Source organism: Falco peregrinus, chromosome 3 (assembly GCF_023634155.1).
Source record: "Falco peregrinus isolate bFalPer1 chromosome 3, bFalPer1.pri, whole genome shotgun sequence".
In the NCBI taxonomy this organism is placed as follows: domain Eukaryota; kingdom Metazoa; phylum Chordata; class Aves; order Falconiformes; family Falconidae; genus Falco; species Falco peregrinus.
In genome coordinates, this window is record NC_073723.1 from 101160359 (window position 1) to 101184376 (window position 24018).

The 24018-nt window shown below is 43.1% G+C and overlaps 1 long non-coding RNA gene across 4 annotated transcripts in view; it reads left to right on the forward strand.

Moving 5' to 3' along the window:
* Positions 1–24018, forward strand: part of LOC114011669 (uncharacterized) — a 268684-nt gene that overhangs the window by 117192 nt on the left and 127474 nt on the right. For all 4 annotated transcript variants that reach the window (XR_008746639.1, XR_008746640.1, XR_008746638.1 and 1 more), the window contains 2 exons: positions 20362–20477; positions 22219–22291. This is a non-coding gene — a long non-coding RNA (uncharacterized LOC114011669). The remainder of the gene's footprint in view (positions 1–20361; positions 20478–22218; positions 22292–24018) is intronic.

Sequence of the window (24018 nt, forward strand, 5' to 3'; positions counted from 1 at the left end):
AGGTGTAGAGGAGGAGGCTTCCTCTGCAGGAGGATGAGGTGACAGAAGACCCTGCAAAGTCCCCGCTGTGCTTTGCAGGCTGCTCCTGAGCTGGGTAGACCTGTGAATGCCCTGCTGATCCAGCGAGGTTGATCTTTTTTTGTCATTTCATTTTCGTATTGAGACTAAGATTTCCCTAGCTTTTGATGCATGTTGACAAAAATTTGGAGTGCAGCATTGGATGATGGAAAACAGGCTGATGTGTCCTTCACTGCCTGTGCTGGAATCATCCCTGTGTCATTCCTGACAGATGTTTCTCTCACCTGTTCTTAAAAACCTTCACTAACAGTAAGTTGCCAGTCATCCTTAACAAAAGAGAGATTCTGTTTCTAAAGTTCAGTGTAGAAATGTTTTGCTACAGGGCTGGTGTATGCATGGCCCTGAATGTTTGCTCTGTGTGTGGTTGGGTTTTTGGCTTTTTTTTTTTTTCTTCTTTTTTTTCTTGCCCCCTGCCCCGGGAAAATCCTGTCTCTGCTCACATGAAACTTAGTCTACTGGTGAGATGTCTGATGCTGTATTCTAAAACAGTTTCTGGGTGCAAGCTTTCCTTTGGTGTGCAGGGTATGCATGCTTGTATGCTTCCTTTTTCATTTGTTATTTATCTTTCAGTTTTCCTTCATGTATATAATAAAGGACCATTATTTTATTGGGGAATTTCTTGAGCCCATTTAATAAAGGTGAGGGTTAACTTGGACTTTTCTAAAGACACTATGGCATCTCCTAAAACAATCCGTGGAAACCATGTTAGAACCTGCCCCAACCCTCTTTCAGCCTGAACGCTTTGGATCTCCTTTCCCCGCAAGCCAGGTCAGCTGGGTGTGAGGTCTGGGGAGCTGATGTGTGCTTGTGGCTTGACCAGCCGGAGGGTTGGACTGCAAGTGAGGTGGGAGTGCAGACCCTGAAAATCAAATTGGTTTTGGCTCCCTGGTTTGGAGATAAACTGGAATTGCAAGTTGTCCATCTGTACTTTTATTCCCCTTTGCTTCTGGGCAGAGGGTCTAGGAGATGGTGAAAAAAATGCTTTCATACCTACAAGCAGTGGACCTTGCTTCGTGTGGAATGAAAAGCACATGCTGTCGTGTAGTGAAGTGTAATATGCTGCAGTTTCTCCTGGAACCTCCGTTACCTCTTTGAGATGACACCAGTTTGCTAAGCAGAAGCAGTGCATCGGGGGAGATGGAAGTTTTCCCTGGGAGCTGTCTGGCTGAGGGCAGAAAGGACTCAATACACCGAGCTGCTATTTTTGTGATGTTCTCTGTGAATGCTCTTGGCTTTTGAATGCTCTTTGCTTACCAAGAAGATCCCACGGCACTTCCCACATACCAGCACAATTCTGTTGGAAGCCCAACAGTCTGTTGTGAAGTGGTTCGGAAGGGCAGCTGTTTTAAAAGCTGGTGTGCTGGGTTCAACCTGCAAAAAGCTGCTGCAGAGTGCTTCAGCCCAGCGCTGCAGGGTTTGCTGCCAGAAGGGGTGGTACTCACTGAACGGGTTATTGAAGTGCACGGCATCGAGTGCTATCTGCTCCTTACGTAAGGCATTTTATGCGTAGTTATTAGGCTTCATTACCTGGGTTTTAAGTAGATACATAGGGCATTTGGATCAGTTGTCACTGCCTAAGAACAACTCTTAAAATGAAGGCAAGCAATTTGTGCTTAATGTATTAGAAGAAGGGGGAGCCGGTAGGAGGACTGGCAGGATGAAATAGGGAGAATGTGCTTGAGGCAGTAATCCAGGAAGACGATTTTTGCATTTTGAATGGATTTCAAGGGGGCAAGATTGCTTCTGTCACGGCCAGAAGGAAGGAGATTATCGCGCATCGCAGCAGCAATGATGAGGGCCTGCGTGAGAGTTTTGGTTATGTGACTAGAAAGGGAAGGCAAGGTGCTGAAACATCCTAAAGCAAACAGGGGTTTGAGCCAGACCTGGGCTCGTGGTGGGCAGAGGACAAAGCCAAAGGTGGCGGACACCCTGGCATCAAGAAAGAAATGACTGGAGGAGGAGAAAGTGAAGGGCAGCTGCACGTTCCACTCCGAATCAGGGTGCATTTTGGTTGACTTGCAGGACATTCCCTTGGGGAGTTCAGCATTCGCACGTCTCTGACCTGACTCTCTTTGTAGTGCCATGTTATATGGTTGCCTAAATCCTGCAGTATGTTTGCAAACTTGGATTTGCGACTCGCTGCAGCCCTGCCTGTGGGAGCGTAGCTCACTCTTCCTCTGTGGCTTAGGATGCTGACCAGACTGCCCTTCAGTGAAGTATTGCGCTTCATTCCCCCCAAAGGGAAATGGTGTGTCTGAAAATCCAACCTACCGGGGCAGGGGGAGCCCAGGCGGTGAAAAAGAACAAGGTGCTACTTGGTAGAAGGACAAAAACATCATCTTTTAAACGCAAATGTTTTGGGTTCTGGTTGAAATGCTAGGTGTTTTTAATGTCTAAAAGAAAAACTGAAAATCTTCATAGTAAGAAAACGTATTTTGTGGAAAGCATTGCTTACAAAGAAGTTCAATTTTCTCTTAAAAAGACTCAAAATTCTTTCTGCCCATCCTATTTCAATCCCTGTTTCCTGTTTGCTTTCACCATTTGCAGACTGGGAAGGAAGCTGCTGTATCTTATGGATTTTCCACACTACAGTTTCTATTTCTGCTAAGAGAAATTAGCCTTTAAAGCATTGTAACAAAAGCCCTTTTTGCAGTGTTTTTTGGTGGGCTGCAAAGAAGTTGGAACCAATGGAGAAAACGAAGATCAGAACAGTCATTTTTTTCATCAAGTTCATGACAAGTAGGAAATGGAACAGAAATTGTGTGTTATAGAAGGCTTTTCACTGTGTTGCAACGATGATAAGCCCTAGACGAGCACGTGGTAAAGATGATGCCTCTGAAGGAATATTTCCACTGGAGCCAGTTCTATTTTTTTGGGCAGGATCCTTACACTGATACAGCTTTAAATCTTAAGATATATATTTGTTATTAACATTTTTTGCTGAAAATTCTTTTGGCTTATTAAAAGGAATTATTTTCAAGTAATATACATAATCATTTTACCTGCTGGTTTACCTTCACCCTGTCTCAGGCAGCTTGGATTAAGAAATTCAACTGGTTCTGCTTTATGGCTTTTCCCCTCACCCTTGCGGAACAGTGCTCTTTTGTTTGGGCTTTTAGCACTTCAGGTGAAAGATTTTAAATTCCTGCAGACCTGTCTTTCTACTTATTGAAAGGGTTTGTGAAAATATTACTTTTCACAGTAAGATTTTATAATTACAGTGTATTTGCTTTCTCTGTTTCCCCCCCTGCTTTTTCAAAGTACTCATTTCTTCTGTAGGGGAATATTTCCAGTGATAGATGTGCTGGGCTTTTTTGTGTGGGAACAGGGCTTTGATCACCTGGGCTGTGTGAGAGGCAGCTACAGCAGCATGTAGCCCAGGGCTGAAATCTGGCTGTAGCAAGCCTGCTGTATTTTTTCCGGTTTGGGGCTTAGTTTGGGCCTGTGAACTAGCAGAAAATCTGGGTGCCATCTGGACTCCATCTCCCTGCTCAGGCGAGGTCTGGAAGGCTGGGAATCCTGCATCACTCATAGAGGGAGTGTCTTTTTTTTTTTTTTTTTTTTTTTTTTTAATTGCACTCTGGGACAACCCCAAGTTTTTCCCAGGATTGTGAAAACACACAGTCTGCCTTTCCCAAATCTTTTGAGGTTCTCTTTTTTTTTTTCTTTTTTTTTTTTTTTTTCCCCCTCTTGAGGAAGGCCATGAAAATCACTGCATAATGGGCTTGGCTAAAACATTAATGTCCGATGTGACTTGAATAAATCCTGGAGCTAACCTCACATGAAGCCTATTTATTTAATGAATGAAGATTTAATTAAATAAGTTGATTTCGCTGAGGTTTTCTTATCAATATTTCTTTATTCCTGGAACGATAACTAGTAATTGCAGAGAATCATTCTGAATACCTTTGTATTTTCTCCTCCCAAAATATAAAATCACAAATACAAGGACAGCTCATATAGAAAAAAGGCAGTGTTCATGTATGTAATTACTGGGGAAAAAAAAATTAAATAGAACCAATATTCACCTTTTTCCTGAATGTTTGCTTTGGATTCAGGGCTGCAGTAGATGCTGTTGTATGTGTATGTCTACTGATTCTGTGCCACAAGCAGGAATGTGCTCATCCTTGCTTTCCCCAGTGCAGCTGAGGACTTCCCTTCCTTGAGAAAATGGTGATGGATGGTCCCTTTTCTTTCACAAGAAATCAGCATTTGTCATTTACATATGAAGATATTGTTATTCCAAACACTTTCGACTATCTCCCCTTTTTCTGCGGAAGACAGAGTAGCAGAGGTGAAACCTGTTGGTTGAGAAATCTTGACAGTGAAGACCATCCCTCGCCTCTCCTTTCTCCTCCTTTCACTCCCTCCCCAAAGCACCACCAATTAATGAACGTGTATTAGTTATCCCCTTGCAAAACCAGCGTTGATACCAAGCAGTTCAGTTTTACTGTAAGGTAAATTAAGTGTGAACAGTAGTGGGTAAACTGTAGGCTTCATTGCACTACCTTGTTACAAGTAAGTGCCTTGTGTAACGGGTTTACAGTGGATTTTTAACTGATGACCCACTCATGATAATCTGAATAACAAAAAAAGCAAATTACGCTTCTGTTGCTGAGGACAAAGGCAGAGCATTCCTGACTCAGCCCTACTGAATACGTTTCTTTGCTTTCCCCTAAGGTGGTGCATGGGGATGATCACAGCTTGGAGCAGCTGCGCTCTGGTAATGACGGTGCTGTTTCTTATGCAAATTGGGAGTGGGGGTTGTGGGACTAAATATCCTGTTTAATGAAATTTCAGTTAAAATAGTTTTGGAAATAACCCTATAGAAATATTTCATGCAGTCAGGGTACTTACACTAGCCTTTTGATACTGCTTTATAATTTATGAGGGTGAAAGTTGAAACATTTTGACTCTTAGAACATTCAAAACATGGTAATTCTTTCTGGTGCTAAATTTCAATGACACTAGAAGTCTGGAAGAGAAGTGTTCAAGTGTCCTTCCAGTGTGCTCCATTAGCATGGCCATCCTGGTGTGATAATCTTACCATACTGACCTGTGAAGTGTCAAAACCGATGGGTGAAGGTTTTCCTGGATCCGGAACGGCTGTGTTTGGTTTTTTTTCATCCGTATTTTTAAGAGGTTCCTCCATCTTTTCAAATGCCTGACGCTGCCTTTGAGCGGGGCAGCACTGCTGCCCTCCTCTGCAGTGGAAGAGCTTTGTGCGTTGCCACCCTTAGCGAGTTCCCGGCCAGATGTGATCTGCTGACCCGCTCGGGCAGAAGGCTCTGCCCTACATCGATGCTAATTGTCAAAATGAAAGCCCGTGGTTTTTGCTTCCTATTTCTCAACACTCCACAGAGTATTTCGTGACCCAGACCGTGCAATTACACCCGAAGGAGAGATGTCCCAATTTGTTATTGAAGTAGCTTTGGCAATGGGGGCTGATGCATCAGTCCCGAGGGAAAAGCAAGCATGCTGTAGCATTAAACTTCATTTGATAAGTTTTAAGTGATGACTTTGAGTGATCCACTGGCTTTTTACCATGGCTTGAAATGTTTTGCAACGTTGTAGCTTACATCAGCTTTCTTCCCTACTAAGACCTGAGCTGGAAGAGTTCCCAATTTGCCAATATCTTCTTTTCTTAGGAGAATTTTGACTAAAATTGTGTTTGTTGGGTTCTGTTGGGTTTTTTTTATTTCTTTTTTTTTCCCCCTTCTTGCTGCATGCCAAGGAAGGGTACTAACATTTTTAAGGAGGTGATTATTCGGTATTCAAAGCTATTAATTTGTTGTTGATAAGGCATTAATAAAGGTAAATATTGCTAGCTATCATCCGATGATAAGCTAGCTATGTGATAAAAAGGAATGGATCAGCCAAGCTTCCTGGGGCTTCTATTTTTAGGACTTGAATTTTCATCTGCTTTAAAAACTTCTGTTGTTGCTCTGCTTTTCATTGTTTGACTTGCAAGTTTATGCTGTTGCCTGTTTAGCTTTCATGCCCATGAGTTAATTTTTCTTCCCTTACATTCTTCAGGTGCTTAAAGATGGAGTGAGTCAGTGTTTTTTGCAGGTGAAGGTTTAGACAAGTTATGGATAAAATAATAATAAAGGCTCTGTCTAGATTTTTATCTAAGTGCAGCAGAGGCAGATGGTTGAGAGACGAAGATGAATCTGGGTGGTCTTGATGTCAGAGACTGCCATGAGGATGGATGCTCACAGCTGGGGGACAGGGAGAGAAAAAAAATCCTGATATTTGGAGATGACTGTATTGGCCCTTAGTTTTGTTGTGCAAGAAACCTGTCTTATTTGAAAAGTAATCCAACTAGCTATTTTAGCATTGCTTATCTTAAAGGTAGCCGCAGGTAACAGTAATGCAGTCAGGAGTACCTCGCTTACTAGGGGGGTAGAAAAACTGTGATGCAAGAGTAAAGACCTGCTGGAGGTTGAGCCACATCACCCCTCCCATCCATTTATTTGGTTTTTAACAAATGGGTTCTTTAACAAATGAGACTTGGGGCAGGCATTTCAGTCGTACGGAGCAGTTTATGGAAAAGTGCATTACCAGAGCTGTAACTGAAGTGATTTCATAGTTTATTTTTAGGCACTTTGGATTGAAGCTTGCTAATTGAGGGCGGGGGTGAGAAGGGAAGGTTTGCCTGGAGTTGGGTTAAGCCGAGGTTATCTGTATTTGCCTCAAGCCTGGAAGGGTTGGCAGGAGAATTGACTAAACTTTGTTGAACTTGCACAGGCCTGGCCCCTAACTCACTCACACACGGACACATATCCGCGTCCTTGAATGCTTTCGCAGCCTTCCACTCAGCCAGCTTCTCTAACAAGCACACCACTATCCTTTCCAGCCCATGCTGGGAGGATATTAAATACTTTTTAGTCTAAAACTCCTGCTCCCTCCTCCTCTTTAACTTTCCCATCCACCCCCTGTATGCTCCCACTGCAGGGAAGGACGAGTCCTGTTTCCTCTTATCTGCTTGGCTACAAGGGTAATTTCACAACTGCTCTGTTTCAGTTTTTTCACCTACCACAGACTTAATGTATTAAAATGGGCCAAATCTGGCACTCCTTATCCCAGACAAAGGTTTTATTGAAGTCTTTGGGAACCGTGCCTGGGACTCGGTGAGATTGCAAGCAGTGGTATTTAAAAGAGGTTTCCAAGTCACTTCATTTGATTGAGGTAATTTTTTTTATTTTTTTTTTTGGTGCAGGTAGCTTAATCAAGACAGTGCCTTCAAGTCTGAAATCGCCTCTTATGAAGTTACCTGGGAAGAGGTTTGGAACATCTCATTTAGTGTTTTGGCATCTCGGTGCATCAGTTCCCAGCCATTTCAACTCTGTGTCCTATTTGAAGGCAAACCCTAATAGAGATGCCATTTGTTTTAACTTTCCCCTTCAGGGTTAGGCTGGATAGTCGGAATGGGGGTAGTGACAAGCCAAGCCAGTATTCTTCTGAAAGAAGAAGTTATGACAGCTTGTTATTGGGTACAACTGATTGTCTGCAAGTGCTGTGATGAAAGAAGCAGCCTGGCTGGTACCCTGGCTTTACAGCACTAATAAAAGACTTGGGGGTGGGAGGAGGAGATTTAAACCTCCCTTGCAGGCACACACATACATGTGCATTCTCTCGCTCGGCGTTTGATGAAGCAGTAGCAAGGTAAAAATTGCTTTTTTTTTTTTGGCAGGGCGTGAGTTTATGTAGTTGCTGACCCTCTGTAGGCAAAATAGTATCGGGGTCAATTGCTAACGGAGAGGGAACTGGTGTGCGGGGGTAGCACCGATAGCCCTGTGTGGGGTCTGGCAGGATATATTCGGCATCAAGTTTGCTGGAAAATCCATAGCTGGGAGTCAACTTATTACCTGTAGAGCTTTGCTATATTTATGGGGAAAAGATGATAGGTGTAATTCTTTCAACCTTCAAAGGAAGAAAATGAAAGGGAAAAAGTTCAGCTCTGTCAAACCCCACCAAAATACCAACATGTCAGCTCTCGAGCAGGGCAGGCAGTGTGTCCTGCACAGGGACTTGCTGATGTAACCAAGAGAAATTTGGAAAGCTGAAGTATAGCAGACATGCTGGCTTCTTGTTAAGTAGCTAAAGGACAATAGGAAAACAAAACCTTTTTTGAGAGAGAAAGAAATTGGGAAGTCGGTGCCTCTGCTGACAAGACATTCCTGTCTGTCTGAGGCATGGTCCATCCTAAGGTTGCAGGAAAGGCCACGCTAGTGCAGTGTTCTTTCAGTGTCCTCCTTTTCACTGATGGTGATGTCCCAAGTGTCTCCTTAAGAGCCTTGCGCTCAGGTCGGAGCTGCAGCTCTGGCCCTCCTGATCCATTCCAGCCGGTGGATTGCAGTGGGAAGGAGATCCACCACCTAGGGTGGGAGCTGCTTAGCTTTTCTCAGCCTCGAAGGCAATCTCAGAATCTGGTGTACTACTTGTAGCTGGAGAGCAAATTAGTTCTAGTTGGACTGTGGCGAGGCCACCAATTCATCTGGCTTTTAGCGAAAGGCTTTTGCGGTAGGAGGAGGTGGAGGCAGGAGCTGAGGACACAGCCCAGTGATGAGGCCACAACATTGCAGCCGTGGCAGGTTGCTGTGGTGGCTTCTGTAATTTACCGGTGCCGTATGTGTGTGTCTTTTCCATGGAGCTTAAAAAAGCTTTGCCTCTAACTACTGGGTCTTCCAGAAAAAAAACAACACAACAACCCACCACAAAACCAACAACCACTTTAGTACTACTTATTGTTTTTTCCTGTGGAAACCTTGGTGAGCCTCTCTGACTTGTTTGCTGACTCCACCAGTCCTCTTGGCACCTCTGCCTTGTCTCCAGCATCTCAGAGGCTTGTTCCCGGCAGCGCAGCCTTACTACTTGTGTAATGACTGTGAGACTAGAAGAGCGTTCTTGGCCACTTAGACGTGGGTTAAACTGAAGTTCATCAAGGTCCATTGAATGAAATTACCAGAACTATACCATAAAAATGTACTTAATTTTTGGGTTTTTTTTATTACATAAAAACACATTTAGTTAGTCATGTCTGAACATAAGTCTTGGGTGTTTTTTTGTTTTGGTTTGGCTTTTTTGACTAATGGGTCTTTCCATAGCATGTACATGTAAGGAGGAGCTGGGGCGAATGCCTAATAGCACAATAAGGAAAAACAAACCTCTTGTGTTAGGATGGGCTGTGTGTATATATTTGAAACAATCATATCTATGCCGTTTAGAGTTTAATCTGTGCCAGGATTTCTGTTTGTGGTTTTCTCGTGTACTTGCATTATGCCATTTCATCTCCATGGAAGCTTTTTTGCCATGTCCAACTTCACGATTCAGCTGTGTTACATTTTTCCTTTTTTTCATACCTGAAAACAAAACTTCTTTTTCGATTTGTCATTTGTATAATTTTTTTTTCAGTGATGGAAACAGAACTGAATGTGTTGGACTAGTGGTTGAGTTTCTGTTGCTCAGCTCTTTCTTTATGACACCCATTTTTACAGTGTAATTTCTACAACAATTAACATTCCTCTAGGCTGAGATTAGCTCTAATGGAAGCCTGTTTGTGAGCTGAGAGAGCAGCAGAAGTGGTCTGGGAGCAGAAAGCTTAAACAGTGAGGTTAAACAGGTCAAATGAGAAGAAACAGTCAGCTGAAAGAAGTGAATAGTACAGGGGATTAGAAGTAGGGATGAAGCTTAATGGCCAGGTTTTGTAGCGAGGTTGTTACATGTAGGTAAATTCTCTTGGTTTTGACATCAATATTCAGAAGTTTTGTTTTGACTCCAAAGCTCAAAATGTTATTTTGTAGAAATGCAAAAAGCCTGATGTCTTGTAAATTCTCTAACTTGGATTCTACCATCCTCCATAGAGTTCTTTCCAGATTTCTGCTCATTGAGAAAGAAAACACTTTGAGTTGGCAAAGACAGGTAATGGTTTGCTATCTGCCTGTTGCTGTCTCGCAGGTGCACACAAATTCTGTTTCAATATTGTTGTGGTTTAACCCCAGCCAGTAGAGAAGTACTACACAGCTGCTCGCTCGCTCCCCCTGACTCAGTGGGATGGGGAGAGGAATCGGGAAAAAGGTAAAACTTTTGGGTTGAGAGAAGTCCAATCCAGTAATTGAAGTAAAATATAACAATTGTAACGAAACACAGAGTGAAAGAGAGGAATGAAACGCAAAGAAGGGGGAAAAAAGATCAAACTGAGTGATGCATACAATACAGTTGCTCACCACCCACTGACTGATGCCCAGCCAGTCCCTGAGCTGAAATTGGGAGGCCCTGGCCAGTTCCTGCCCCCAGTTTATCTACTGAGCATCATGTTCTATGGTCTGGAATATCCCTTTGGCTAGCTTCGGCCAGCTGTCCTGGCTCTGCTCCCTCCCAGCTTCTTGTACACCTGCTCACTGGCAGAGCGTAGGAACTGCAAAGTCCTCAATTTAGAGTAAGAACTACTTGGCAACAGTTAAAATATCAGTGCATTATAGCATTATTCTCATATAAATCCCAAACACAGCGTTGTACCAGCTACTAAGAAAAAAATTAACTCTACCCCAACTGAAATCGTGACAAATAGTAAGACACCACAAACATTATCAGCTTGTTTTTCCTTTTGCTGTGTGCAAGCAAAGTCCAAGATCAAATAGAAGAAATGTCACGTTGGCTTGTGGTTGCTCCTGAAATATTTCTGACTCTTCACTTCAGGAGTGAGTTGTCTTTATCTGCTGAGGCAGATTCCTTGTCTGTGATGATGAAACCAATTTTTCCATCATGTGTTAGTACAACTGAATGCTATGGGAAGATCCCTATGGCTCTGACTAAGAATTGTTCTGTCCATGGCTTGAAAAAATGGCAGTAAGCTAAATGTTTGTGCTACGCTTTATAGATGAAATACATTAACCGTGGATTCCAGGAAGGAGCAAAGTTAAAATGTATATGACGCACACAGATTTTTTTTTTTTTATTCTTTGTACATGACTTTCCCATATTTGAATGTAACAGGGTGAATAGAAGTGTGCTGAGTGTGACACACAAGTGAGAACTGGAGGGTGCAGGTGGGGTGGGATTCCTTGGTTTCCCTCCGAGAGGAGTTCTGTTGAGTCCAGTGGAAGTTTTGCACAAGATGTCTAGGGTTGTTGCTACAGGTCACCTTCAGTGGGATGTGATGTTTTTTCTAGTGAACAGAATCAAGAACTAGTTTCTTTTCTAAAATTTATTGAACTTTTCCTGATTTGTGATTCTATGCTAATGGTTTTCCATTTTGTGCAGAAACATCTTTCCTTGTCTTATGTGTAATGATAATGAGTAATGAGGAAATGGCTTCATAGGTGATAAAGGACATTGTGAAAGTCCTGCTGTGAGTTAACTGTGGGCTAAATTGTGTTCAAATCACCAGCTTTGGGCACAGCTCTCCTGCTGTGTTTCATCCTTCCTTCCTCCATTCTCTGCTTTCTCATAGGTTTTGCAGCCTGGTCTTTGCCAAGAAAGCATAAAGCATTGGAAGGAAAACCAGAGTTAATTGTGTTTAATGGTGGGTCAGGAAGGGGGGGAAGGGAGATAAGGGTTTAATAGCAAGAGCCAGCATCAATTCTGAATATACACATGCTTTTAGGCCTGTTTCATTAAAACTATTTCAGGAACAACTCCTTCAGAAATATTGACTATCTTGGCAAAGTACCATGATGCTATTTTTTTTTTATTTTTCAAAATGTGAACTCTGGAGGAGCTAACACCAGGCCTATTAAAAACCCCTTTTCTTTCCCCTTCCTTTTATCTCTCTCCTCCCTTTGCCCCCTAAATAATGGACCAATAAGGAAAAACCTCAGAACTAGCTGTTCCTGCCTTGGCTGGGATAGCTTTTCTTGCTGTATTATGTCAAGCTCTGCCTGCACGGACCTCTGAGGAGGACACCTCCTGCAGATCTTCATCTCTCCTGGTGCCCTGGAGCTGTGGTAGGTCCGCACACACCACAGCTGGTGCTCATCTGCTCCCTTGGCCTTTCAGCAAGGCTGGCATGCTCTGGTCTGGCCCTCGTGCAGTGCTGGAGCAAACCACAGATGCAAACCCAGCCACAGCACTAGGTTCATCTAAGGAAAGGGTTATGGAGAGAATTTAGGACCTTGCTTCCCAGCACCTTCTTGCTTCAGAGCTTGCTGAGCTGTCTGGGAGTGAATTGGTGCTTTTATGCCCTGTAAGGTAGAAATACCAACTCGGCTCCCAGAAGTGGGGCTGTGTCGCAGCTTAGAGGCAGCCTGGTGTTGACGTGTGGCTGTTAGCAGCGCTGGAGCCAAGTCATTTACCGCCCACTCAGAAATCTGTCACATTTGATACTGACCTCTAACCTGTCCCACGCCCAGCTGCAAACATGCTGCTTCTCCACCTCTCCGCCCGCGGGCTCCCGTGGTTTCGGTGTGCCACGGACAGACGTCTGCACCGGACAAGCCACCTGGACGCAACTCCTGCCTGCAGCACCTTGCGTTTTGCAGACTCGGGGTGCCTGTCTCTAAACGCCCTTGGTCATGCTCTCCCCGGAGGAGGGACCAGCCTGGTTTGGGGAGCTGTGCACTGCAGACCCAAGAGCTGATGCTGACTTTGCAGGCCAGGGAGGTTGGGTCCCTCCTTGCCTTGCCAACGGGAACCATCGCATCAGGGTCTGTGTTTCCTCACCAGTTATTTGAATCTTTTATTTTTTCGTAAAACATTTTTGTTCAGCTGATGAGGATTTTTTTTTTTTATTTCTCCCTGGATGAATGAGATTCTTGCCAGAAAACACCAATTGGAGTTGGGGAAGAAGTTAAATAGAAATATATTGTTATAATAATACCACAGAAAATTTTCAAGCATGATCTGAACGCGGGTCTTGATTTCTTTTGCTATGGCTCAGAGGAGTGTAAACTGCCCCTTTCATCTGTGTAGTGCTGGATTCTGAGACAGAAATGCTTGGTAATTAATATTTGGTATTTTATTTTAACTATTTCTCGGTTGAAGGTCCAACTAGATTCCATTTTTGTCATAATGTAGTGGCTGGTCCAGTCTCAAGTTGCAAGGCTCTTGGCAGTTAAAGGCTGTGACCTTTTATCTCTGGTAACTTCTACTCTAGCTATGTAGCTTATAGCAGAAGGTGGCATACAGGATGGCATAGGTTAAGTAGAATTTTATATATTAAATAAGAGGCATTGCAGAGAATTTGTTTCAATTGTTGTAGTTTTCAATGGGAAGAAATGTAGCTTGTGAGGCTACAGTGCACAAGGCCAGAGTCTTAGTATCCTGAGGTTTTACTGAATATTTAATAGCCAATATTATATATAAATGATTCTCTAAGTAAACATTGGATAAGAATTTTTGAGAAATGCAGGGCAGCTTCCCTAAAAGTATCCAAATGTGGAATATATTCCTACTTGCATGTTGTTGACTATTACCCCATATAATAGGTTGGCTGTGGTAAAAGCTTATACACAACCCTCATTAGCTCTTCTGAAGCTGATGGTGTCTTCCTGGGCTCAAGATGTTTTAGTGATTTTTATACTTCATATTTGTTTTAAAAGAATGATCGTTGAAGATAAGGCAGATTTCTTCTTCCCCAAATGAGTGCGATTAAGCTCATAATATATATTAAGCTTATTTCTGAGTAATTGCTAATTCTTTCTTTGAGGGCTATGTGTAAAAAACAGTTTGCAGTTTTGTTTTGCATTAAATATGTAGACTTATTTGTTGCCAGAATTAATTACAACTATAAGGAACGTATGTAGCTAAAAGAAAGTAGTAGAAGCATAGAAAGCTATTTCCTTTTCAAAATCTGACAACTTGAAACCACTGATAATATCTGGAAACCCGGAAGCTGATGTACTGTAGTTTTTTTCCTGTGGTCATTATATTTCTTGGTGCACGTAATTAATATTTTTTTTAAAGAATGAATACTGCAGGAGTATACTAGATTATTTTCATAATTAATTTTTTGCTTTGGTTTTCTTTCAGTGTTAATCTAAAAGAGATTCAATTATGTATATCGTAAATAAGGCTCCTTCTCTGAGTGCTTTTGAGCAAGGTGTTCTACTAGTCCGTGCTCAGAGTCATGGTTCAGCTGCAACTTGATAGAAAAAGGCAGAATCAAAGCAGCATCCGTTTTTTAGACTGTTTTTACACTTGGTGATCAGTGGAAGGATTAAAGAGTGTGGACATTGTTGGATGTGTTGTGCTGTCATCAGCAAAGATAAAATATTTCCTTTATCTTGTGCCTTGTTCATTGATAGTCATTATTCAGATTATACCTAGAATACCTTATAAAATATTTAAAACCAGAACAAAAACCACCACAGAAGTTTAGGTGGCAATTTGGGGAGGCTGTGCAACTCTTCCCCAGATACATAGATGCTAGTTTTTCATTGGGAAGTAACAAACTTCCAAGTTCTACTCCCAGATTTCTATTCTGATGGGTTTAGTGACCTGTACTTTGTGAACTTCCATGTCAAGATATACTTAAAATATTTTCCAGACCTTTTGTAACTTAAATGAAATTTCAGATGGCAGGCTGGCTTTACAGTTACTGACTAGCTTTACAGTTAATTTTCAGGGAATGTGTATTGTGGTAGTTTTTAACAGAAGAAAAAGTTTTTCTGAGCAAAAAGAAAATGAGCAAAAAGATAATAGATCACCTTTTTCTCTTTTGAGTTGATTCCGTTGCAAAGCCAATTAATGCAAAGGTTTTGTCTCTTGAGCTCAGACTGGCAATTCAGGGCTGTGTCACCAGCAATTAAGTGGTGGATAACCCAAGTTCTGTACTTATATCTGCATAGCAAGCCAACTTAAAAATAGTGAACTGGGAAGAATTTCGTACACCTGCTGGGCATGCATACCTTCCTTTCAGCCTTAAGCTTCCTGTGGAGAAGCCCAGGAGAAGCAAAACTTCCTGCAGCAGTGGAGCTGAATTAAGTGGGACTGCAGCAGGGCTGGCTGGGGGGCTGGAGACCCCTGAGTGGGGCGGGAGGAGAGCACTGGGGTGGGTTCATCCCAGGGCTGGGTTTCATAGAGGTGTCTGAAAGCGGGGTCCCTGCCTCAGCTCCTTTAGCATCTGTGGCCCCTGTGCTTTGGGCTAGGTTAGGGTACAGCCTGTGTGCAGGAATGCGCCTCTGGAAGTTATGAAGTGTTGTTGGAATACATACATATATATATAAAAATTTTTTTTTTATCCTTTGAAAATGGGGTGGGAGGCAGGAGGAGGTAATGTTTTGGGACGCTGTGCTAAAAACCTGAGGCTAGCCAGGTGTAATGAAGTTTCGGATGTCTGCCTGAAGGTATCTGCAACCTACAGCGGCAGCTGTGAGGGGTGAATTACAGCTTTCACCCTGCCTGCATGCAGGAGGTGAGTTCAGTGGGAGATAAGTCCTGCAGCCCTGACCCTCCTGCCGAGCAACCCCCCCCCGCTCTATGTGGGCCCTTGTGTTTTTACCTTCCTCTCACCCCTAACTCGGTCTGGAACACAAACTTTGCATTAAGCCCCAGACCAGGTACCCCAGCCATGGCCCAGGTGAGGAGTTTCTTGCAGCCCTGCTTTCTCTGTACCTTGCCAGGGCGGACCCTCTCCAGGCCCCCTCCTTGTAGACCCTTATTTTTTCTCATTCATCCTGAACCCTAATTTTATATTGAGCTCTGAGCTAAGGGCATACATATCTGGCATCTTCTCTCTGCTCCTATGGGAGATGGCACAGCAAGGTAATCTTGATGCTGCTTTTTCTCTGTGATAGGGGATGAAAGGATTCCTGCTGCTCTTCCTCCTCCTCTTCCACTCCAGCAGGAGATGACAGGGGTCACTGCATGAAATAGGGCAGTGGGGGTGACTGTCACAGTGTATACAGGCTTTGGATTGATGTGACCCAGATTTGTATGGTTTGCCTCCTCCCCTATTGTGCTTCTCCATGATGAGGCAAGAGGTTGGATTCAGACCATCTCCTCTCCTGAGGTGACCATGGGTCACATTACCTATGGCCTTTGTTAAGAAAGCAGGGCCCGAAACCTGCCTCCCTGCATCGCCAGAACAAGCTGTGGCTGCGCTGGGTAGGATTGAAACAGGTATAAGCAAACACAAATTACTTTTCTGAGGTCCTGAGGCTCACTTTGCCACTTGGAATATCCTTGGAAGCAATCCAGCCAAACTCTCGGTTGTAGCAGCATTGTGTTGACAAAGTGATATGATTTTGCTTGCTAAAATAACAGTCAAAAGATCGTTAGTGGTAGTGATGGTTGTGAAAGTAGTCTTTGGGGAAACCTTCTGGTTGTGGGGACAGGCGTAGCAGTGTTTGGAGGAGGGAAGAACATCCAGACCGATTTCTGGAAGTATATTTGCATTTCTAGGAAAACCTCACAACCAGCCGATCTTCAACTTACCTTATTTCACAGTGGTTTTAGAGTATAGATGGTGCTCTGCAACATCCCCCCACCCCCCCTTTGTGTGTGTGTGTGCATGCATGCACATGGGTGTTTCTACAAAAGTGCTGTCTTATAAAGCAATTAGTGTTTATTGACTTTCTGCATCTGAAGCTGCTTCTTTGGGGCATTTGAACCGATTTCATGCTTTCTGGCATGTGCAGATCCTTTAGTGTGAGCCCAGCCAACCCTTTGTGTGCGACCACCTTGCGGCTCTGCCTGCCCAGGGTGCAAAGGCAGCACCGTGTCAACATGGTGCCATGGCAGGGTGAGGATGGGGGTTCCCCCTGTGCAGGTGCTCCTGGCTCGCTTGTGTGAAGCCATCCAATACGAGCCTAGACACATGCTGCCTTGCAGCTGTGGGCCCAGGGCGGGCAGGATCCTGACGTTCTTTGCTTTGCTTGCATTAAAAGCAGGGAAAAAGGGGAACTTCACCATCCTGCCTGGCCGGTGGTGTGATCGGCAGCCAGGTCTGTTTTGTACACACGCTCTTGGATGACCATTTTGTAGAAGGTTCTCTGGAGGAAGGTGCATCACGCATTTCAGTGGTCTGATTTATTCGGTTGTGTTTTATTTGATCGGTTTTTCTCCTCAGCTCTTCCCTCATGTTCTCCCAAATGCTAGGGAAGTCCTACGTTTCTCTTTGCTATGTATGTTTGACAAATGTGTTTCAGATTACTTTGGTAGCCTTTTGAAAAGAAGGGTTGAGCTTCTGTGACTATTCTAATTTTTTTTTTCCTTATAGATAAAAGTATTAAAAGATGCTGTTGGTTGCCTGAATAGTAGAGCTTATGCAGAGAAGGGGATTTACTCTTCAGTATCTCAGCAATGTATCTTGGTTTAATTATTCAGTTAAGTCCTTTGTGAAATATAAGCATGGTTGCATAAAAAAAAGATATTCTATCTGGCCATCTTGAATCTTAAGGAAAGATGGTATGGTTTTGGGTGTGTTAAAAATAACAGAATTTTCTTTTTCTATTTGCAGAGATTATGGTAAAGCTTAAATCAGATCATTCAGAATTAGATACCTGAAACCAGGCAGAGTTTCAGACCCAAATTTCTTAGATAAATGGAAGATATATTGCAATTATCTCATGTATTTTCATGAACTCTTATATTCTCCCTGTCTTATAAAAGTATATCAGGAAATGTAGTAAGAGTGATTTCTATGTGCAAGTTTACTTGCACAAAAATAAGGCAAATCCTGTGGCCTGTAGTTTGCTTTTAGAATTTAGGGCCAATTCAAGAAATCCAGGTACCCTTTGGTTTCAGTGAGTCTGAGCTTGAGAACGAACATCAAGGTCTCCTCATTTTGGTGCCCATCCATTTTTATTTTTAACTCTTGAGCAACAAAGTGTACATTTCAAGTGATTCTTCCAGAGCTGCCCGAGACTTCTGGCTTTCCTTGTTCACACCAGCTGCTGGCAGGTTTTAAGGGGTGTGTGTGTATTTCTGTTTGAAGAAGCTATTATAGATATTGGTGACAGCTGGGCTTTGAAATGTTCTTTGCACCCAGCATGAAGTGCATGGGGGCAGAGGGTCGTTACAAACATTTACAGACCGTACTTGCTTCATGTCTTCGTCTTCTAACAACAGCCTGTCTGGGCTGGGGAAAATAGAGGGCTTCCTCGTGGTCCGCTAAAAGTGATCTAGTCATTAAAGTCTGGGATTGGAGCGACTTGTTTATGATGCTAGGCTTGATTAATCAATCAAATTTAGGTTTCATCTCTTCTGTGGCTGCCAGAGGGGTGTCGAAACTCATGTGATTTCCACCCCCCAGAGGCTTCCATGGGTATCTTTCCTTTTTTGCAGTGTTAGTTGCTTAAGTTAGAAAACATGAGGCTGTATGTTTTGAAGGTAAGACTTGCCAATTATGAAGCTGGGTGATCTTCTCTCCATTACTAGTTTAATGTGCCGTACATTCCTCAGCAGAGTAATTGAATGCAGTGTTTTATGTTTAGTCACATGCAATCAGATAAGTTTGTAATAGGAAGAGGTTTGTGTTTGTAGAAGAGATTTGTGTTTGTAGATGCTGTATCTGCTCTGGGTGTAAACTGAACAGCCAGAAGTCTGTACAGACAAAGCTCTCCAAGCCCCATGCAGTTACTCTGGACAATTTCCAGCATGTGTGGAGAACATTATACCCTACATATGTCATGATTCTACAAAAACCGACTGCAAGTTCCTGAACTGGCCGTTTGCATAAACTGAAAACTGCTGGATTGTCAAACCAGTGACCTCAGCTGTAACCCTTACGGCGCTGCGTGTGGATCTGTAGTGTGGGATCTTCCTGATATACCACAGTGGTCACAATGCTGTGCCTGTGCTCTTGAGAGAGTGCTTTAGCATGGGCTGTAGAAGCTTTCCATATGAGCTGGCAATTACTGGCTGCTTTACTGCAAAGCCTTAATCCAAACCTGGGTGTTAATCACACACACTACCCACCCACCCCCTTTTTCTTTTCTTATATGAAAGCTTGTAACTTCCATTATTTTAACTCTTAAGCTTTTAATTTGGACAAGGATTGTACTATCTAGGTGGCTAAGACTTGAACTTTCCTTGACTTTGATCAACTTCAATGTGTTTTATTCATACTATCAAAAAAAGCAGAGGTGCACTTATTCTTAGATATAACAAAAGCTGATTGCAGACAAAATGTCTCTCCTTTTATCCCCCTTGGGATTTTCAGAATGTTTTGCAGGAGCGAGCTTTTATTTGACTTTCTGAGTGTTGGAAGAATCACAGGGTAGAATCTCTGGATGCCACAGATCTGCCAGGCCTCGGTGTCTTTGGTTCGTGCTGGACGTTCAGTGTTACAGACATGTACTTTAAAACTCCGTGGTTTCAGGCTGGAATGCCTGCTTATGTTGATTTTCTTGCAAGGTTACAGAAGGGCCTGCTACACACATGTGCATGCATGCGTATACATGCGCACACAAATGCACACAGTATGATCGAGAACTGGTATTTATAGTAACACTACATAAAAATTATAAACATAGGAATAAGAAATGGCATGAGAACATATTTTCATGAGAATAGACTTGCATGCCTGATGTGTGTATATGAAGCTTTCTGTACTTAATCTTAGCTACTGTGTTGGATCTCTTTTCTTTTTCTTTTCTTTTTTCTTTTCTTTTCTTTTTTCTTTTCTTTTCTTTTCTTTTCTTTTCTTTTCTTTTCTTTTCTTTTCTTTTCTTTTCTTTTCTTTTCTTTTCTTTTCTTTTCTTTTCTTTTCTTTTCTTTTCTTTTCTTTTCTTTTCTTTTCTTTTCTTTTCTTTTCTTTTCTTTTCTTTTCTTTTCTTTTCTTTTCTTTTCTTTTCTTTTCTTTTCTTTTTGTGCTTAACAAGGTTTAAGTCTGGGTTTTGCCTTTTGGCTGTTAAAACTGCAATTGACAAAGGAACAACGAAATATACTGCCAAGGGTGGCTTTGCCTTCTGTTGACACAATTTGCCTTCCTTTTTGCAGCATCGAAGTTGAATAAATGTTGTTTCTCATGGCTGTGTTTCTAGAAGCGCACACCAGGTTGTGTTTCCGCTGTAGAAAGTTTTTTAGTCAGGAGGCATCCTGACAGAAATTTTGGATTTCTTCCAGTCACTGAAGAGCTCAAGGTGCCTAACTGGGATTTATTGTAACCGAACAGGAGAAATTCTGGAATGTAGGACCAGGTTGCTGTATAACAGCATTGGTTTCTGTCATCTTAACGGTCATTTGACCCTGAATTAAAGCAGTATCTATGAGTGTCTGCAAGACATAATATAGTATGAATGAATTGTTTTAAAAGACCTATTATTATAGTTTTATTTTTTATCAGTGCATTACATAAAGTTACTAAGCGCTCCTGTCCTATTATTTTCTTTATTTCAGGCTTGAGTCGCAGGGCAGCACGTAGTTTGACACTCCTGAAGTAGGAGTGTGAAAGGGATTGAAGGATTTACATGGAGGATACTGAACTCCCCTCCTTTCTGCTCCAGGAAAGAGAGGTGAGTGAATTATCGGATCACTTGTAATTAACTCAGTCCTTGCTTCAGAAGGTCTTTAGTCAAAACAGGAAGATATGATTCAGAAGGCTGTATGCAAGAATGGGAGGAATTGCAGATACTACAGATACATCTCTTAATTAAAAACATCAGCCTTCAGAGTTTTTTGTTCCTGTTCAACCATAAGAGGGTTTCCGTAAAGTGGAGTGAGTTTTCTGTAAATCCCATTCTCCCCCTGCAACTCTTTCCCATGTAGAACGTTTTATATTTAGAAGCTTTTTTGCCCAATGTCAAAGAAGTCCGAAATGACACAATTAATTTAGCCTTCCTTGAAGCAGTTCTGAGTACGGCTGCCACTGAAAAAGAGCTCGAGGTGGAGCTGTATTAGTCCCCTGCCAGGTATTTGTTAGTGAAAGGGGCAGGTCAGCACCAGCACCACATGGGTCCGTCTGCGCCTGTGAGAGCGGAGGGGATGTGCGAGTTCGTTCCAGCAGCTGCAAACCCAGTGTGGGTCTCTCCCTGCCTCCCCCCCTCCCTGCTTCCCTGCCCTCCAAGGGGAAGAGAGAAACGAGGGGCCAACCCCATTGGGGAGAGATGGGAGGAGGCTTCAGGTTGTCTTTCTTAGACCCTACTGTGGGTACACAGGTCCATCATTAGACAAGGGCACATGAGTTTTATGTGGAAATTAAATCTCAACATTCTTGGTTCTTCGAACGTTGGGAGTACCTAGCACATACTGCCTTCAGGCACTGACCAGTGAGTAAGGTCCATGGCGCTTAGTACCATCTACCAAAAATAAGTAGGTGCAGTTCTTGTTGGAAAAACACAAGGTGTTGGAGCCCTGGCTTCTGGCAGGGTGGTCTCACTTCAGCATCTATACAGACCCATCAGGAGCGTTTATATGGTCCTGTGTGGTTACCAATGCTGAGCAGTGCATAATAGGACAAGCTTTTGATTGCAGGTATTGCTGACCAGATAGCTCTTGCGCCATGCTGTGACACAAGAAATAGTTAAGCACTAGTAAAAGTGAGCTGTAACGCTGGCAGAGTAGCAGCAATATTTTTTGGTATTGATTTAAACCTCCTTGTAACAGATTAATTTTGTCCATTTAAGCCATGTGTAGGGCTGAAACTTGTAGCTTAGATTCATGTTGTCTATTTAAACAGGGTGCAGAGCTGCACCATCCAGGGCAGCTTGGAATGACCTCTTGAGTCTTCCTTTTAAGCATACTGGGGGAAAGCCATACCAAAAAAAAAAAAAAAAAAAAAAAAAAATAATTCTGGATGGGACTCTGCCATCTTCAGAGGGCCAGAACCGAGATGTTGCCACACTGCTTAGAACCCCGCAGCCCAAAGGAGATGCCTGGGGGGATGTAGGAAGGAAAGAGGAGGACATGGTTGTGTTGGAGGTGTCAGGGAGGAAGTCTGAAGCTTTGCCTGAAGCAGAAACCGGCAGCTGGTGCAGGTGTGTGCTGCGAGGAAGGGGAGCTACGCAGCGAGGTGGAGCGGGCTGCAGTGAGCTGTGGAGGCTTGGAGGGGGACAAGGGGCAGCAGCAGGGCACAGCGGGTGTCAGGGCTGTGTCAGAGCATCTGGAGTGCAGTGACCGAAGGAGGGAAACAAATGGGAGTAGTAACTTTTGTGGCTTCTCCAGAACGAAGAGTGGGATGAAAGGATGCAATAGTGAAGTGGGTGGGAATATTTCTGTTGAATTGTGTATAACAAACTTTTTTTTTTTCCCCTCCAGAGTTGTTTCTTGGTGGGCTGTACTTGAGAGGAAGTATGAGAGAGTCTCCCCTGCAGCTGGTCAGAGAAAAAAGGTAAAGACAAAGTTGGGGAACCAAAAGATTAGACCTTTCTGAATAAGAGGAAAGAACAAAGGGATGAAAACTGTGCAGACAATAATGAGAAAACAAGTGTTTTGAGGGGGATTTTTGGAAGTTGATGGGAAAGCAGGAGTCTGCGTCAGGAAAGACACGGTGGTAAGATTCAGTTTCCAGGTTTCTCATTTTTGTTCACCAGGATACTGTGAATGGCAGCTCTTATCTGAGGGAGGGAAAAATCAGCTTTCTTCAGCAAGGAAATGAATAAGCTCACTAGATTTGCTTGCATGCTCAAAGAATGTTTTAATGTTAGTGTGGGAAAACAATACAAACATTTTGATAGTACTTTCTGTATTTTCTGTTTTTCAAAGAGGGGACTGCCTATGGTCACACAACTGAGTAACCATGAGCCTGCAAACCCGTAGCCAGGGGTATTGTGGTGCTGTCTAAAAACGTGGTCTGTTTTTTCCTATCTTTCATATACTGGCTTGCTTAGAAAAAATAATGTTTAAAAACTTTGAAGTCTGTCATAAGGAAGTCTAGTTATACGCTGGCCTGCATATTCACTGCTGAGGGTAAGATTTAAATGGTTGTAAATGTATTAAAGATTCAGGACTGCATGAGTAGCATTTGTCCTGTAGGTGGGCTGTCACTCGGTGAGATACGGCTCCTGCCTGAAACCAGAGCAGGTCTGAAGCTGCCCTAATAGCTCATAAATTGGCATAGTCTTTCAAAACAATGATCAGCTTGGCAAGGTACAGAGCACTCCGTGCTGCTGGTTGTATTTGGTTTTACCTTGTGCCGTCTTTTCCTTTGGCTACAACTGTGCTTGCAAAGTGTTTGTGCTATATTTCTTTTATCAGGAGTCTAGAGGTGCCAAACTTATGCAAGAAAAGTACTTGTTACATGCATCTGTCCTCATGCAGTCCCTATGTGGTGTCACGTGGAGCTGTTTCCTGTTCTAGCAATTGCTTAAATATGTTGGTAACATTTCCTTCCAGCAGGGCATTATGTTTTCCTGGACATCCTATCATCTTCCTTTTTCAACCCTGATCTGGGTCAGTCTGAGGGCTTGGTGAACGTGTCCCGCTGTCCCAGGCACCTGGTAGCGGTGAGAAGGAGATGCTGATGACCGAGCTGCAGTATGGGCAGGCTTGGGATTCCCAAGCACTGTGGCACAGCGAGGGTAAAGCTTGTCCAGCTGTGGCCATCCTGACCTTTCAGGGAGCATCGCACTTATCCTGTCCGTGCTGCTCAGCTGCCGTCCCCCCGTACGGCAGGGCTGGTGCTTGTGAGGCCGACACCAGAGCAACGTTGGCTGTGTGTTTGCAGCTTCCCACTGCTGGAAGCAAGTGTTGGAAACCTCCCTTTATGCCTAGGAACATTTCCATTCCTGGATGTGCTAGCTAAGGAGCTTGTCTTCCATATGGGTTGCCTGGCCTTGTTGCTCTGCGCCTGTTTCTAAGCCTGTACATTCATTAATTTTATTTCTTTTCAAAACCTCTCAAAAAGTAGGTAGAGCAAGCATTCCATTGTATCTGTAAAGATGCTGACCTAGCATCAAATGGAAGAGTATGATGAAGTGATAAATGTTTCAAGCCCATGGCCTTTTATCTCTGGTCCACCCCCACCCCCTTTTTTTTTTGTTTTTAATGCTTCTCAAACTTAAGTGATTGAAAAGTTTTCCAGATCTGATAACTGCTAAGATTTCAAGTGAAACTTTT